Source organism: Vidua chalybeata, chromosome 7 (genome assembly GCF_026979565.1).
Source record: "Vidua chalybeata isolate OUT-0048 chromosome 7, bVidCha1 merged haplotype, whole genome shotgun sequence".
Lineage (NCBI taxonomy): Eukaryota > Metazoa > Chordata > Aves > Passeriformes > Viduidae > Vidua > Vidua chalybeata.
Window position 1 is genome coordinate 31,744,288 of NC_071536.1, and position 18,596 is coordinate 31,762,883.

The following is an 18,596-nucleotide window of genomic DNA, read 5'->3' on the forward strand; positions in this document are numbered from 1 at the left end:
ACTGATTCTCTCTTCAGGGGTTTAGTTATCAATCAGAGATCATGCTATCAAATATACACTGTGTGAGTTATCTGAATAGTAATATGGATAATTATTAAAATATCCAAACTATTAAAATATCCAGACAATTGCACAATTAAGGCAGGAAGCTGAACAGCTGCCACAATACCTGCTGTTCAGCTCAGTATTGCTCCTTAGTCTTACAGACATGGCCAGGGAGAGGATGCACATGTTGCAGTAAAGGATCACCTCACTGAAGTGGGTCATTCAAACTCACTTTAGGAAATTGCTTCAGGTGTGTAAGGTGCAATAACAAAATAATCACATGTAATATTTACTGATGTTGAAAGACTTAAATGTGTATAATTTACAATTCTGCGTGGCATAATAGAAACTAAGCAAAAATATTATGGCAAAACCAGACTCTGGTGGGTGTATTTGTATAGTTATCCCATACAGCCCTTAGCTGTTAAAACCCGCTACCCTTTCTAATCACCTCAGGTGCTTAGTTCAGAGGAGCTCTTGCTAAATTCACAGTTTTAGGGCTGTGGCCATCTCCTGGCCGATTTTGTTCTATGTCCTCCTCTGCGAGCGCCTCCTCCCACTGCTGCCCTCCCTGGGCACTCCCCAGGCTGTCCCCCACAGCTGTCCCCTCAGCCCCTGGTGCCCTTGGCCCTTTCTGAAGTGCCCCAGGTGTCACTGCTGGGCTGGGCTGTGCCCCGTGTCGGGTCTGTGGCAGAGCTGTGGGAACTGTCCGTGTCTGGCACAGAGGGAACTCCACAGCCCAGACACGAGCAGCAGGCAGCAGGAGCTCTGGGCTGTGCTCTGGAGTCTGTCTCTGGAGGATTTGGAGTCACCAGCTGTGCAGAGGGAGCCCTGCAACTGTGCTGCAGATCTCTGATGTGAGCAGGGCCAGGTGAGCACCAGGATCTCCTGTCAGGGGCCCTCAGGTGTGGGTGGGGTGAGTTCACAGCACAGTGTGGAGTGATGAGGCTGAGAAAACCATCAGATCAGCTCTGTTACTTTATTCTTTCCTCACAAAGGAGTGCCTTACCCTGTGTCTTTCCATAACCTTGTCCTCCAGTTGTCACTTCCCATGGGTTCTCATGGACACAGTGCTTTGCTGCTGCCCAAGTGACATGAAGTCTCAGGGAGCTGCCAAAATATGCCCTTGAAATCATAATCTTACTAACATAAGCTCATATTGGTGCTCTTTCATGCTGATCTACTTATGTGGTCTCCAGAGGTTGCTTTAACATTGACTTTGGTTCATCTGGATATTACAGTGTGCCCTCCATAGATGCTTGCAAAATTTATCTTACCCCTGGCTGCAGCAGGGACACCACCCCACAGAGCTGCCCCAAAACATGGGGGACCTCCTGTGATATTTCTGATCTTGTCTACCCCATGTAGACAAGGTCAGAAAAATGCTGCAGAGATTTTCTACTTTGGGTGCTTGGCCCACGTGTGCTTTGGCAGGCTGGGAGCTGCTCTGCTCCCACACATCCTGCAGTGCCTGGGGCATGGAGCAGCTTCTTGGGAACACCTCCTGGGGCTGGAGGTGGCAGGTTCTTTGGGAAAACTGAGAATTTACCCCCAGCACCTCTTGCTGTGCTGCTGATGGCTTTGTTTGGCTTGGGCAGGTGTTGGGTTGGGCTTGTCCCTGTGCTGGGAAGATTTTAAGGCTCAGGCTGAAAGTTGCAGGTGGCTTTGTCTTTGAACACTCCAGCCTGAGCCTGGGTTTGGTCAGTAACACCTCAGGGGGTTCAGCTGCTTGCAGGGATGTAGGAGGAAAGGTGTTGCCTCCACTCCCTCACCTGCAATCCAGCCTGAGCTTCCACGAGCAGAGGCAAATGGGTGACAGATCTGTCTGTCCTCTCCAGCTGCTCTTGCTGTCTGACTGTCTGGGCAGAGCTCCGTGCCTAAAATCCTGCCTTTTTGGAGCAGCAGACAAGGTCTTCTTGTCTGCTGTGCTCTCTGATTTGAAATTCTGTGCACAGAATTTTAAAATTCAAAACCTTTCTCGTCCTTTCTTGCAGGACATGGTGTTGTCTTGCAAGCCAGGCCTGAGGTGACTGAATGTGATAGCACTTTGTAATTTTTGATGGAATAGGTGCCCTCTGAAAGTGAAACAAACCCAATGGCTCCATGTTCCTTGGATCAGAGTTTTCCAAGGAAGAGACCTTGGCTTCTCTGTACAAGCACAGCAACTTTTTACTTCAGTAAAAATTTTTTAAGATATAGAATGGGGAGCTAAATAACCTGAAATATAAAGTATTAAATACAAAATAATTTAACAATTATATATGTAGTCAGTTCCATCCATCACATATGATAGTCTTTCAGATAGTAGTTGTATAAACTACTCTTCAGCATAATAAAGCAAGTGAATTCAAATGGCCAAAGTTGCTGTTTCTCCAAAAATTATCTTTTTTGAGAACTAAATAAAACAAACACATAGAAAATAACAGGGAAAAAAAATCCTCATCTAGACATAATTCATGCTTGCAACCTGACAGCTGAAGAATTACAGTGACAGAAGATACCCTGAGCCACTCTGGGACTGCAAGTCTGCATGAGAGCCAGGCTGCTTTAAACTGCTGCTTTTTGAGCTTCTCTGCTGCCCTGAGCTCCCAAAGCCACTGGCTTAGCTGCCTAAGCCAGGTTCTCCTGGGAGAAAAGGGGTAACAGTAAGGAGAGCAGTTTAGAGAAGGAAAAGGATACTTATCAGGGACAGGATGCTCTGAGGAATCACAGATCTTGCCTGGTGGTGTTTAGGTGTGTCGAGCTGATGGAGATAGTAATTCAGATTACTTTATCTTTGCTTCTGTGTCTGGTCAGGATTTCTTCACATGTGAGCTTGATGAGATCTGGGTGGTGTCCCAGTATCTTGGGAGCCCTTGAGGAAGGCAAGTCAGGAGAAGCAGCAAAATGTTTTGAGTTCTTCTTTATATAGATGCCTAACAAAAATTGACCATAGTTACCCCAAAGGGATCGGTAAATAGCCAACCACCACATCTAAATATTTTTTAAGGATCTGTTTTTAACCTTGGCATATCTTCTTTGTTTCACTGATTTTCTAGTTGATTCTCCTTTTGTTCTTTATTCATGATCAGAACACTCTCCTTGGTAATATCTGTGTATTTGCATAAATACAATATATAAAATATGTATATAAAATATTGTATTTATGTATTACCAAATAATATTTTTGTGGTAAAAATTTGACATTTTTATCATCTCTGGTAGCTGACCCTTTGTGAGCTTTTTTTCTGTGCAAGAGCTATGTTGTTCAGGATTCCTTGAGGCCTGGTTGTGAAACTTTCCAAAGAATGAAATTATGACCTCACTGAAGCCAGCAGGAAAAACCTTTTTTGGTGATGGAGATAAAAAAACACTTTTGGGGGAAATGCTGGACATCCATAAATGTAAGTGCATATACTATGTCTCTTTTCATACATCACTTTTAGATCTAAGATGCTCTCCACTGAAAGAGGCTAAAATACCTGTTATGTTCTCCTGGGATTTCTCCCTCTCCAGCTCCCATCACAGGACCTTTTAGTTAGTTTTGGGATCTGGGAAAATTCGGACTCTTGGAAGTGCTTTTACTTTTAATTTAAGACTTTGAAGTCTTAAATTTCTTACACTTTGTAATGTATTCTGCAGAGGAACCATATGAATTGTCAGACCCAATAATAAACATAAACCTGCACTTACTGTGGATTTCATACAAATAAATGAACATGCACTATTAATTCTCAAGGAGTGGGAACACAGCTTTCCTATATTTCTAAGATTTTTTGCAAGATTTCATGGTGGTCCTAATTATTCAGTACCTATTATGAGCGTCCAAGATGGGAATGAGAGCTGTGTTTCCTAGAAATGAAACATGGAAGTGTTCTCCAAGCTATTTTAATGCTAATTCTTGTTCACTTTTTCAGAACCTGAGCTTTAAACACCACAACTACGAAAAGATCAGACCGAAGTGGGAAATGTATTTTGGCCATAAACAGGAAATTGTGAATTGGCATTTAATTGTGGGAAGTGATTCTGTAGTAGGTCGTTTCAGATCTTTCAATTGGTGTGAGTCAGAGAGCTTTTATGGCAACAAAATTGCACAGTAGGCTTTAATTGTGCATAATTATTGCACTGCATGGTGCAAATACTATACTGAAGGCATTCAGCTGCATTCTGTTAAATGTTTTTATTGAAATCTCTGAAGAAGTGTACCTGATGTTATTTGATATATGTTTGTTTAATGTGCTCGTGCTCTTTATTGTCTTAGGAAAATGAAAATAATCATAATAGAAAATATTTCCTCCCTCTCCCTCATTTTCTAGACCAGTAATTATACTGTATGGGATACCTGTGGGCATCTGCTAAAGTTAACTGGAGCCTTATTTCTGATTTCAGCTGCAAGAATCTTACAAAAGGTCTTTGGATTTAGGAGTGTAACTTTAGATAATATAGACTAGGACAGGGTTTGGGGTTTTTACGCCCATCTGCACATTCTAAAGGCTGAATGATACTTGGTAGACTTTCATCTTGTTACTTCTGTAATCTGCAGCTGTTTCCAATTTGATTATTTTTCTTCCTTGAGTGTTTTATGTCTGCTGGATCTGACAAATGCACCCACCTACAACACAGCCTGTGTCTCGGGATTAGGAAAATTTTATTTCCTCCTCTACAAGTAAGTAAAACAATTTTATCACTATGGACCTAGTGATTTGTGAAATCCTGTTGTATTTTCTTATTTCTCCTGCTGAGCTTTCAAGTTGTCAGCAGTGATCTGATTGTTTCCCACCATTTCACCAACAATGGAACCCAGGCCAGCACTCTATTGCTCTCATGAATTCAGTATCACAGCTCTCAGCCATCAAAAGGGCTTTATGATGTTTCTAGGATGTGACATTTCTATGGAAAAAACAGCTTTGGGTTTGGAGCTTGGGTTTTTGGGGGATGAAAAAATAGAGTCTGATATTATTGTCGTTATTCTACCACAGGATTCTGTAGTTCTCCCGCCCCTCCAGGGATGAAAGTACTGTGTAACAAACAGTAGCTCTGGCAGATCTTTTTCCTGTCTGTGCTGATGAACTTGCCATTGCTATAATGTAGATAACAAACCTCTTCTTGTTAGCATCTTCCAGCACAGCAGCTTCTGGCCTCAAAGAACAAGGGCCAGGAAGAATGAATGTTGATTGCACCACTGCAAAGCCTTTTATTGTTCTTGTTTGTACAGTAGAAGTGAAATAGCAGGAAGAAACTCCTTTTTTTTTTTTTTAATAACTATTCTGTATCCAAGACAGTCTGAAGAATATTGTTTCAGGCAGGGTTAAGCCAGGCAGGGATTTTTCCCCTCTTCCAGACTATTTCCTAGTTTTTCCTGGTGATCTATGCAATTCACAAAGAACATGTGAAAAATTCTCTAACAGTCTTACATCTCTTTTCATAAGAAAACAATGAACAATGGGAACAATGCAGGATCATTGGCATCCCACCTACTCTGAATTTTACCAGGGAGGTGAGCTTTTATCATTTCTGCTTCACTACTTGCATGAGTGGGAAATAACTGTACAAGCACCATGTCCTGTCTGACATCTGCCTTCCTACAGTGCTCTCAGCCCTGAGGGCAGAGAACAGACTCCTCTGTGGGAGCTGAGGGGTAACTGTTGATAGGAGATGTGAAAATAAACATTTAAACACATTTTAAGACCTTTCTCTTCTTCATAGGTGCTACCTGTTAAGTGGGGTCTGAACCTCAGTTAAATAAATTAATTTTACAACATGGCAGGTTTAAATGTTTGTTTCCTTCAAAAGCCATTGCACTTCCAGAGATAATCAAGTCTCTGATAATGTGCCATAGAACTGTATCCACTGTGATGCTTCAGTCAGGTTTTTTGTTTAGATTTTTTTCTGTTTTGTTGTTTTGTATTTTTTTAAAGATTGCTATTTTAAATTTTGTTTGTTTTCCTTGCTTCCTCCTTGCAGGAGGAAGAATGAGCAAGAATAAAAGGGAAGAAATTCTTACTCATTATCTTACTGCCTTAAATGACAATTTGGATGTAGTCCCAGATTGTACATCTGCCCCTCTAATGTACATCTGAAATTATATTAATACCAAAGCAGACATCTGTGTGCTGGATGTGTTCAGCTGCTTGGGAGGGTGGTGCTGCTGCTGCTGCATCTGCAGAGAACAGCCTGAGCTCCTCCTGTGCTCAGCAAGGAGCGGCACGAGGGAAGAGCAGCCCTGGTGCCCCAGCTCTCCACGGGGTTCAGAAAGCTCTGAAATTGGCATTTCACCCTTCAGTGTCCATCCTGCTTTCTCTAACTCTTGTAATGATTTTATGAAAGTATTTCTCAATGTGTTGTTAAGTGGACAGACACCAGCACTGAGGTCCTGATGGGATGGGTAAGGGCAGCCTTTCTGTGCAGGCTTGAAGCCTGAAATGGAGAAAACTGCAATGCCCTGGCTGCACCAGCTACTCAGGCATACTCCTCTCACTGTTCTTATGGTTAAATTAACTAATTAATTAAACTCTTGCACCTGCAGAAAGAGGAGAACCTTTTTCAGCTCAAGTGAAGTTACAGGCCAGGCTAGGAGCGTGAAAAGGTCAGGACAGGGAAGAGGTTTTACCATCCTTGTTTATTCATCTAAACATATTTATATTTTTGTATTTTCCTAATAATTCTAACTTTAAACTAGTCCCAGAGTGGAAAGATCCATTTACACTTGACATCTTTTGTGAGAGAGCTTCATTTCCAATGTGGAAAGATGACTGATATTCAATAGGTCCCTTCTCCAAAGGCATCATTTATAGGTTGCCAGGTAACCATAAGTCTTTGACTTCTAAATAATACTTCATAGAGGTACAACAAGCAAGATTTTTTCCCCAGAGTTGAAATGGCAAGAGCTATCTGAAATGAACAGTAGCCTTTGAAAACGTGTATGGAGCTGACCACTGATATATACACATGAAAATGTGGAAAACGCCATTTGCCAAACTGTTCTGTGACCCTGTGCATCCAATCCCAAGCACAGACAGTGTGTATTTTCCTAGCTGGTTATGAAATTGAATCTGCATATTCTTACTTAAGATCATATTAGTGTTCAATAGGTAAATAATATTCTTCATTACCTCCAGGAAAAGCAGGAGTCTGCTGCTCCCAGTCTGCTTCTGCTTCTCCACCGAGCTGGCTAGGGTTTCTGCAATGTGGGAGAGAGGAATAAAAAAGATAAGTGTAATTAAAACTCTCAGCATTAACATAAGAAGCCAAATGTCCCTAGAGGACAGTGCCAGCTCTTCCTTTCTCCTTCTGCTTTAATCTGAGTGCTGTGCAATACTCGGGATCACTCATAGAGCTGGAAGAAAGAGCTTAGTGATGGGTGTGCCACGTTTTCAGCCTTCTACAAGGCTGTGGCTCAGTCACCACTTAGGTAAGGTACCTTATTCTAAGAATGTAACCCACATAAGCCAGAGCTAAACCTATGCCTATTACTGCCCTGTGCTAACCAGCACCAGATGCACTGATTTGGGTTTAACCCCTTGTTACCAAGACACCCCAGTCCTGCTTGTGGGGCAGGAGAGCCCAGGCTGGGACTGGAGCCTGGGGAACAGGGTGAATCTCAAAAGTTGTTGGTGCTGCCAAAGGTGGAATCGACTTTCACAGCAGTTAAAGGAAGATGTGACAACGTGGCCTTAAAAGCAAGAAGGTCATTGCTCCAACACTCCTGCCCTAGTTGGCTTTGTGGTGAATCTTGCTCAAGAGCAGCTTTAGTCTGTGTCTTGCAGTGAGTCCAAGGGGCAGGAGATTGCCTCAGGTGATTGCCTCTGGTTCTTGCCTCTCTGATGTTTAGTGACAGGGCAGGAGTTCCAGCCCAGCCCTGTTGGCAGGGAGCTGCCAGGGGACAGGAGCTTGTGTCACACAGTTTGCTGTTTGTCCCAGTGTGGCAAGGAATTTCAGTTCTTACGTGCCTAGCTTTGAGTCTAAAATCTCCACACAATTTTCATTTCCCCTTAAAGGCTGGCTTTTGAAAGTTTTCTCTGAGGCCATTGAGGAATATCTTACTCAAACATTCAAGCCAAATCAGTTCTATTTCCAGACCTTAATCACGGCAGCAATGTGTTAGAGCAACTTAATAAAATGTTTATACCAATGTCTGAAGTTCACAGTAATCTGAGAGTGTGCAATGACATCCCTAGGATAAACTGTACAGCTCAGCACTGAAACATGACCACAGTACAAAGACTCTTTGGAAATCTACTGGCAAAGAAGAAATCCAGCTTTGCAATTTTTGCTTCAGAATTTATACTGACACTTCTTTATCATAAATGAGATATGTGCCATCCTTTTGGGCATTACAGAATACTTCAGGATCAGAACTGGTGCTGAAAACACAGCCCATGTACCACTAAAACCAGACAGATTTTTCCTAGCAGTGTGCTCATGTTAACTTTTCTGATAAGGTAAAACTGATAACGCATTTATTGTGTGATTTGCTAAGTCTGTGCTTCTGATGAAGAGCTCTGGCATTGCAGCATAAAGACTGCAGGCTTATTTCAGCAGAACATGAGTGTCTTAATCCTTTATTGCTGCAAAAGCAAACAATTGTCCTTATGAGCAGCCAAAGCCAGAACAGAGCTCAGAGAAGAATCCTTCCACACAGAGTCACTGCAGTGCTTGGGTAGCAGGTTACCCACTTGTGCCTCAGTGTTTATTTATACAGATGTTGCTAAACTAGGAGGGCTTTAGTAACACAAAGTAGAAATCTGGTATCTGCAGCCTGCTTTTCTCTCTTTGCATTCCTCCCAAAACCCTGTAAAACAGATTCACACCTGCCCAAGTACCAAAAGCCTTCAGCACAGCTAATACACCAGTTTGCTCAAATTGCAGATGGAAGTGATTCATCTTTTCCACACACGGGCTCCCTACTGTTAGGTCAGGAATAGTAAGGAGATGTGGGGGAGCTGGAAAGCTCACCTCAGCAGCTTTTTTCATTCATAATTCAGTTGGGGTTGGACCAAACCTGTTGAAGAACTATTGCAGTTGATTGCAGTAGGATTGTGGTATCCACCCATTTGCTATGCAGGCAGAGCAGAGTAAATTTACTTTTCAGCAGAGCTTAGAAATTAAATACAGCCATGTGATGCAATGGGATATTCCAGTCAAATCACAGCCTAATCCTTCAGACCCCACTCAAGTGTTAGGCTGTTTCCAGGTGAAGGCAGCAAAATTGTCTGTAGTGATTCAGAAATGTTCAATGAAGTTTCTTGGTTGATATCACAGCAGGAAGACTTAAACAAAGGATCAGACCTGGTTGTCTTGCACTCTACAAAACTGAAAAGAGGATTTTTAAGATGGTATCTCTGGCCTTGTGATGCTCTTTTAAAATCATGAAAGGTGGGGTAAAATAGCTAATGTAATAGCATTTTCCAAAGATTTAAAAAATTTGACATGGTTAAGAAACTATACTCTCATCCTTATGTTGGCAAAATAATGGAAAAGTTAATAAGGGATTTAAATGATAGCGATTCAAAGGACAGAAATACAATAAATGTTCATCAGCAGAGTTTTTCTGAAAAATATAGCTTATGCAGGAAACCTGATTTTGAATGAGATTACAAATGTGTTGATAATGGCTGTTGTATAGATATTGATAATATTTTTCTTATATTCTGATGAAAAATTTTGCATTCTGCAGCTTCAGTGAACCATGCATTGAAAATGAGCTAGCAGATCTCAAAAATGAGATATCATTGGTAATTATTCCAGAACTCTTAAATTGCTCCAGGGAGGTTGGCTGGGGGAACATTAAACAAAATGCAGCAGATCCACTGATGAGCTCGGGCTAATCACGGGCTGGAGCTGGGCATCCCTTCAGGGAAACAGAAAAACCTGGATGTATTTCACAGTTCAAACAGCATCTGAAACTACTGAACATTTTCATCAATGATCCAGCTCCAAGTACATGGATTAAAGCCTGAGGCAGTGGTCAGCATGAGGGCAGGGTATCTCAGTTTGCTCTACAGTTTAGTCGATAAATCTGAGCCCGTGCACAAAATGCAACCAAAAGACAACCTGTAAGGGATGCTTCTGCAGAAGGGAGAATTCCCTGGAAAACAGCAGCTTGGAAGATGTTCTAGGAGATTAATTGAAACTCAATGCCATTTGCCAAGGTGATTCTGTAGCAGAAAGGAGGAGGAGGAGGAAGAATGAAGTGTTAGCTGAGAAATATCTGATAGGACTGGGAAGGTATCTCCCAGGTGCACCACCCTGGTGGGGCTAAAGGCAGTAATGCCTTTCATGGGAAATCTGAGAGGTGAAAAAAGCTGGATTCCAGGTAGAAAACAAACAAACATGACCAGGGCCTGATATCTTGGTATGAGGAAGAAATAATCAGGAAGACCACACACAGGTGACAGTATGTGGGTGACTGGAAAAGAGTGTAAGTCCCTTCTGAAGGGCTGTTTGACTTAGAGTCAAACAAGAGGTAGAGTTTGCAGGCAGAAATCAAACAAGTGCAAATAAGAAACTGTACTCACATTTTAAGGAACTACAAAAGGAAATGATGATGCCTCCATCTCTCAAGGTCTCTGGATGAAGAAGGGTGCAGGTATCTCAGCCAAACAGAAGCTAATGTGCTCACTGTGGGGGGGACTGGGGGATTGTCATGGGATCCAACCAGCCTGTTCCCTTCTGATCTTCAATGTAATGAGCCTAAGAGTGAAAAAGCACAGCTTTTATAGAAGGCAGTTAAATTTTGCCTAAAGAAGTTCTGCAGCATAATTCCAGGTTTTTGAAAATTGAACAAAGTTCTTGGTTCTGAATACAAATCTTGCTAAGGCTTGCTAAGGCTGTTTGCACACATCACAGAGTTCTTGAGCTATTTAATCCTCATTAGCGAACCATTATTAATCCACAGCACTGAAGGACAGAAGGTATAATTTAGAGAAATCCTTTTGGGAAGGATCTCATAGGAGATAAAAAGGAATTAAAGTGCTTCCATGGAATAGTAACACAAATCATGGCATTCTAACGTAGTTATTCTATTTATGTTGTAAATCTAAAATTCTGCACAAGAGTTTTGGGTTCTTATGGGTGCTATAAGGTTAGGGAATAATGTTCATTTTTAACCTGTGTTATATCTAACCCTGGTCTGTGGGATTCCCATCCTGTTTGCTCCATAAGGCTTTCCAGTAGTGTAATGTCTTAGAGAACTGAACAGTTCAGTTTACTATCTTGGCGTTATTTTCTTTTATACTCACTACCAGTTTAACCTGTCAAAAACAATTATTAAGCAATTTGTAACATAGTAGAGATGTAAATGGTCTCAAAAAGCATATGAGTGAAAAAAAGAGCAATGACTTGCTGGAGCTTGCATACTGTAGAAATCTGTAATAATTTGTTTCCCAAGGGTTAGACTACTTGAAAATATTTTGGAAGGCTAGAATAGTCAGGAATTACCAGTCTGGATAAAAGGGGAAAGGGCTTTACAGCCACCTGCTCTGGGAGAGGGAAATCTCCCTGCTCATGGGAGGTGCTTCCTTCTGTTTCACACAGAGCAAAGAGGAGCAGTTCTCAGGGACACATCCCAAGTTCCCTGGGAAGGATGTGACACCCCTCAGTTTGAGAAGCTGGGTCTGTCATTTCTCACAGCTTCCAGGTAAGAGATGCAATGCCTTGGAAACAGCAGTCTCCACAGGTGATGCTGCAATCAAAGAGGGAATGAAACAATGGTGCTTTACACAGCACAGACAATGGGTGTGATACTCTATTTCAAACTGTTTCAGAGTGGGAGGCAAATTATCTCTGCCAGTAGCAAAGGGAGCAAATAAAAGAGCTTGTATTTTCACTTAACAAAGCAAAATGGCTGTTTTGATCACATTTAGTGGTTCCTCAGCTCCTTCTCACTGAATTCACCACACAGTGGAGTTAAAGATGTAAAGTATTTGGATTTCAGACTGACATTTATTTTTATGGTAGCACTACATAACTTCCAGAGCAGCAGTCCCCAGTCTGGGACTTTCTACAACCCCTGTAGTCAGGCTTGACCTCAGCGTTGGTAGTAGGAGACTTTGTCAATTCAGGGCCAAAAGAGGAGAGAGAACCCTCAGCAGAAAGGAGTTTCTCACTTCAAGGCTGTGGAGCCTGATCCAAACAAGATAACAATTATCCTCTAGCACTCACCAATCCTCAGACCTGTCTCTTGGTCTGCTCCCTTATTTCCTTTCCTTTGCCAAGCTGTGTACATATACCCTAGGAGGAGAGTAGGATGTTCATGAACCTGCACTCCTGCCCACTCCAGGTTTCCTGTGTGGAAGGTGCCCTTCAGCTCTGTCTCTCTAAGTGTATTCTTGGGTGCAGGTCCTCTACCAAGAATTTGTTTTGGAGATGAGTGCTGAAAATTGCAGTGGGGTCTGTTGTAAGTCCTGTGCAGTCTCCAGAGCTGCAGTGGAGCTGCAGTGGAGCAGCAGAGTCCCTGAGCCAGTCATCCACCTGCAGAGCTCCATGCAAGTCTCACACAGAGTTTGCAAATGCATTTTTAAACTTTGCTTAGTAGACATGCAGACAAAACCCAAGACCAACTCTAATCTTGCAAACACTTACACGCAAAACATTTTCTAGAAGACCTTCCTGACTTATCATCCCTTTAGGATTTTGGTTGATGTTTGACAAGTTCCAGGTTTCTTTTTTTTTTTTTTTTCCCTAGAAAGCCTTTCCTTCCTGTAGATGATACACAAGTCTGAAGTTAGAACTTTATATTTTTACAAATTCCAGTTTCTTCTTTCTGGGTAGCATCTGGAGAGACTATCTGTGGACTGTGGACAGTGTCTTCACATAATTTCTATCCCTTATCAAATGTTTATTTAGGAGGAAACCAGGCAAGTCCATTCTGGAAGAGTTATTTCCTTTGATCTAGACCCGAGTCCTTTCTCATCTGAATGGATGTCCTGTAACACTGATGACTCTTGAGCAGTCTGTATTGCTAGCTGGTTTCTGCATGCAGAAAATTCCTGATGGCTCTTAAATCAAAGAGAAATTAAGACTGGGAGCTACACTAACAAAGAGAAGTTGCCCAAGAGTTGGGCAATCAAAGCAACGTTCACAAAATGTGTGGGATATGTCAGCTGATGCACTCACAAAGATTTTTACATGCTGTCTCCATGCTGTGTTTGTGCTGGGAGCCCTTTTTGTCAACAGAGAAGAGAGAGACTCCCGGGGCAACAGGAATATTTTGCACATTTGCTTTAGGAGGGCATCAATCAGGTCTTGGTTCCAGTGAGGAAGATCTTCACTGCCAACAGGCACTCCTGGGGTGACAGTGTCAGGTGTCACAACAGGCCTTGTGGCAGCAGGTTGGCATTTCCAGCTGTTCAAAGCATATGTTTTCTTAGTAGGAATAGCATGGCATGGAACAAAGATAGAAACTATTGTCAACAGGGGTGGGGATGAGGGGGAGAGAATTAGAGATTCAGAGAGCAAAGAGAAAAAAAGGCTTAATTAAAATATTTTCATGTTAACTTTATATAATTCATGCTTTAAAATTTATATAAAAGCACTCAGTTCACTACAGACAAAGGTGTTTTTGTATTTTTCCCAAACAGAAGAGCTCTACTTGCCTGGTGTGTGAAGTCATAACAATTTATTGATCATAGGTATGTACTGATAGGTGGTCCTGTTGTGCTTAAACAACCACTTGCAGAGAATGCAGGACCACATAAACACAGATGAAATAAACAGTTTGGGATCCCATTTCCTATTTTCCCTGTTCAGTTTTGGGATTTAGATCTGTAGGACAGTGAGCAGCCACTTCCCTTGTCATTGTTTAATAGAATTTCTGTAATAAAGGAAGTTACACAGATAAAGTGAGCATAAGTGCATGCCCAAAGCAAATGATGAACCACACACACACTGTGCAGGACCATCAGAAATAAGCACTGCAAGCAATACAAACCTTAACTCCGAGGTAGAGTGTGTGCTCTTAATTTAGATCAACTCACTTGCACATTTGTTTGTTTTATATTTTCCTTGCTTGACTTACATTCATCAATAAAGTGCTAAATTGCCAAACAATCCCATTACACTGTTAATATTTGCCTCTGCTTTTCAATGACATCTAAAATGCACTGAAGAAAAAATGCAATCCTCCATGAGTCAACACTGAGCTGGTGGTGATAGAATATCCTGGAGCCAAATTCACCTAATGTTTTTGCTAAGAACAAGAACTGAAGGCCTGCATTCTGGCCAGATTTCATCTCTGTCAGAATTTACACATTTTACTTAGAAAACTAAATGTGGCATCTCCTAGATGCATAAATTAATGTATAATATTAATTTTCCTGTTGTATCCAGAGGTGACTGTTGCTACCTGTTGTAGCCCAGATCACAGCAACAGGTGAAACACTCTGCCTTTTTTCTTACAAGCTATTTAAAATTGAATTTGTTGATGTTTCTGCAAGAGAATGAACTATATAGTGGTAAACACAAGATCCTTAAAGAGGGAAGTTGGATATTTTGAATCTTGGCATCATATGTATTGTCAATGAGAAGGAGCAAGGTGACAGGAGTGCCCTTGCTGTGGTGATGTGCTGCTAGGACTCCTTAGAATCGGGTCAAAAAGCTCTCATTGGTTTACTTCAGGCTAAACCTCATCAACCGAGTTCTGAAAAGAGGCAAAATTATTCTGTCATAGCTCAGCTGGGTGCATGAGTGCATGTCCTGACAGTGACAAAATGGCAAGCACAAGAAGCAAGAAAGGAGATAATTTTTTTTTTTTCCAATGATAAGGTTTAGTACTTCTATAAAGAATTTTTTCAGGAGAACTGGGATTAAACCATCAACATTTTTTAAGAATATTCTCTGTTGGTTTCTTAGCAAAAAAAACAAAAAAAAAAACCAAAAAAAAACCCCAAAAACCCCCCCAAAAAACCCCAAAAAACCAAAACCAAAACCAAAAGCAAAAACCAAGCAGGCAAGAGCTCTGAACTGCAATGTTTTGGTACCTGCATGTGACAACCATTTCCACAGATTATAGACCTTGCAGATTTTTAAAAGAAAATTATGGAGAATTCAGGATGTGAGATGCATTTTTACAGATGTTCTCTCTGTCTTGTCACTGTCAGCAATGAGCTACATTCAGAGAAAGAAATCTCAAGGTTTTTTTCTAGGGCAGTAGTACAGCATCACCCAAAAGCATGAACCTCTGTAAAAAGCTGAGCTGGAAAAGTACACTGCACAGAAGAGTTTCACGTAAAATTTGGCACAAGGAACGGAATATGCTCTCAAATAGAAGCTTTGAATTGTATTTTGCAGCCATTAACATCTATTAGGACAAGTGGCACTTCAGAAGCTACACAGAGAAGAATGGGATTTGATTCATAGGACAGAGATTTGTTAAACCAAATGTTGTGCTTTTGGTGCCACTGTGCTTCAGAGAGAGGGAAGTCTGACAGATATTCCAGGATATGAGTTCAATACAGTTGATTTGTGATTATTGGGACCTGGGCTTAGTGTATGTGTTCAGTTTGGTTGTAAGTTACAGCTCCTTTGTCAGGCCTGGGATATAAATAAACTCATTTCCTTTGGTGCCTCATGCCCAAAGGATGCAAAAAGGACCATCTCATCTCAGATTTACCTGCACTTTCCAGCCTGTTCAATCAGCTGCTCTCCATTTAGGGCCAGGACTGGTGGCCTCTCCTCAGCCTGCTAACACCTCCTGCTGTGTTAAGGGACAGAGGAGGGCATCTCTTCACTTACTCCAAGAGTGGAGCACTAACCCTTTCACTTCCTTGCCAGGCAAAGTGCTCTTCCACCTAATCACAGCAAAGCACAGACCTCCTGGTGCTTTTGGTTTACTTCAGACCGCATTGCAATTGAGTGAAGGCTTTGAACAGCTTTAATGTCTTTAATTTACCAGGGAGATCAGACAGCAGGTGGTGCATTGTTCAACAGTTCCAGATATGACTGTGTTATGTGTTTTGGTGCTGTAGTCGTGCTTTAATTACCATGAATTAACATCAGTTAAAAGCACCAGAGCAGCCAGTGAAGGCATGTGGAAGTGCATTTCTTGCTCAGCAGTCTGGGCCATGTGAGGAAGTTAGCAGGAATCCAGTGTATTGGTGAGGAGTCTCAGGTGTTGCACAGAGTTTCTGTATCTTGGATAAACCATTTATTCTCACTGTCCCCAGTTTCTTCTCATGTTGCTTGTCAATTTATAAAATACACTGCAAGCAGAGAAGTGCTTTCATCTATTTATTTAGATGGAATGATTTGGAGCAGAGACCTTTTTCACTGTGTATCCTGGAAGCACTCTTGAAATCCTGTCTCTCTCCTCCAAATAAGCAAACACAATACACTGCTCCAAGAAGATGACATTACAGCAGGTAGCACTGCACATGGCTGAATAAAAGATGCCAGCTTTCCACGTGCCACCTTTGTGGAGGTAATCTAATTCCATTAGAATTCATTATGGATATTCAGATTACATGGAAGATCCACAGCCCAGCTCACATAACCCAGTCTCTCATGCTGCCAGGAGAGAAGGAGCCAAGCAGTTAACAGCACAATGGTTGGTAAACTGTTTCACCCAAACCCAAACTCCCAGGGAAATTAATAAGAAATAAATTTCACAAAAGGCTTCTATTTCTTTATATTATTAACTATCACAATAATCTTCCAAAGGAGAAAAATATGATTCAAGAATAACTCACCTATTCTATTCAGAAGAATAGAAAGGGATCTTAAGGGTAAAGAGGCTTCTTAGATTCCAGAAAATAGAAAGAAGCCACAAGTTATCTGAGAGCTGTCTTTAATTATTTAAATTTCTAATGAAAAATAATTTACAAAGCCAACATGGGCTGTCTTAAGCAAATTGATTTCTTAAAACATTTAAAATCACTCGGACATTTCACTTTTGTCTGTCTTGCTTCTTCCTTTCATTCCTGCAGCACTTTCCCCTCTGCCTGTGCAGATCAGAGTAGCTGTCACTGCAGAACAGCAATCTCATTTTGTTTACTTTGTGTTTCAAAGGGAATCGAACAAGCCCAGGATTCACTTTCTCTAAACAAATACTGGCAAGACAAAGGTATCACAGCTATTCTGGGGACAAGAGGTTCGCTGAGATGGGAAATGGTAAAGACTGGCAAGAAAAAAACAGTCAATGTGTTTTTATCTGAAAAAAGTTAATCCTTTTCACAGCCTCATTTTCTTTGCTTTTGAGATAGCTCTCCTTTTTCATTTAGGTTTTAGAGTTTTAAGCTAAGGGAAGCAAGAAACCGAGATATTTCCTTTGTTCCCGTCAAGTAGCTTGAACAGTTCGAGAACAGAAACCAGTCGGAGCAGTGTGATTAGCGTAGCCAATTAAGGTGGATTTGCATATTCACAACGCAGCTATCGAGACATAATTCTGCAGAGATAACGGAGTGTGGCAGTGCCTGAGTGCCAGTCAGAGCAGCCTGGCACTGTGCTGCGCGGCGCTTGGGCAGTAACCACGGGGTGATGCTGCACCAGCCTGGCGCAGCAGGGCAGGGAAGGGCTGGGCAGGCAGGAGCAGCCTGGCCCTGCACACTGGAAAGGGTTAATCTGCAACCTGCTTGCCCAAATGCAACAGCATCTGTCCAATGGGTTTGTTTTTCCAACACTCATTCCAGCAACGATATTTTGCTACCTGACAGTTTTTCCTCTTTGGGAGTTTGGTCCACGGGCACGCTGAGGGGCAAGGTGGTGGGTGAGCTTTGCAAGGTGCACAAGGGCAGCTTGGATGGATGGATCACACAGGGTGTGGATGGTAAAGCTCTGCTTTCTTCTGCCCCAAAGGCTTTTCACCATGGTGGTATCCAAGGACCAAGCAAGAAAGCAAAACAGCCCTCTGGGAAGCCTTGTACACTCTGTTGGATAACAATCTGGGGCTGGCCATCACAGCAGCTTTGTTATCTCTGAAGGTGAAAAATCACCTTTTGCGCTACAGCAACAGCAATCTGTGCTCCATCTCAGTGATGCTCTGTGCTCCATTCTCTGTCATCTCTTACCAACAACTGCATCACTACAAATGTGTGTGAGCACGGGGTGGCTGAGTGAGTGGCACACAGAGCCAGCTGCACCCCGAGCCCGTGGGATCTGCATCCCCAGGAGGCTCAGCTCTCTCACCAAGGGGCTGACAGGTGATTGGCAGTGTGCAGCATCCATGGGTGCTGATTTGAGAGGGAAATACAGTGGGTTCTGTCCTTAATGCTCTTGCCTCCTCCTCAGCAGCTGAAGTCATGGTGTGCAATTGCAACAGTTGGGGTCAGGAGGGACTCCCTGGAGTGTTCTCCCAGGTACAACTGCACAGGCCACATTCACCTTCAGAACTGCTATGGGAAAGGCAACAACACAGAAATTAACTCATGGTATTCACTGCTATTCACTGCTACAAAATATCAAGGAAAACTTAATGAAATGCCTAAGGTGGGACCATTACAAAAATCCTAACTTTATAAACTGGTATCACATCCATTGGGGTAAAGACTGTGAGCTCTCAACCTCCATGCCACAAAGAGGCATTAAGCATATTTAGTTGTGAGAAATGTCTCTCTTCAGGAAGATATATCTTTCTGTAA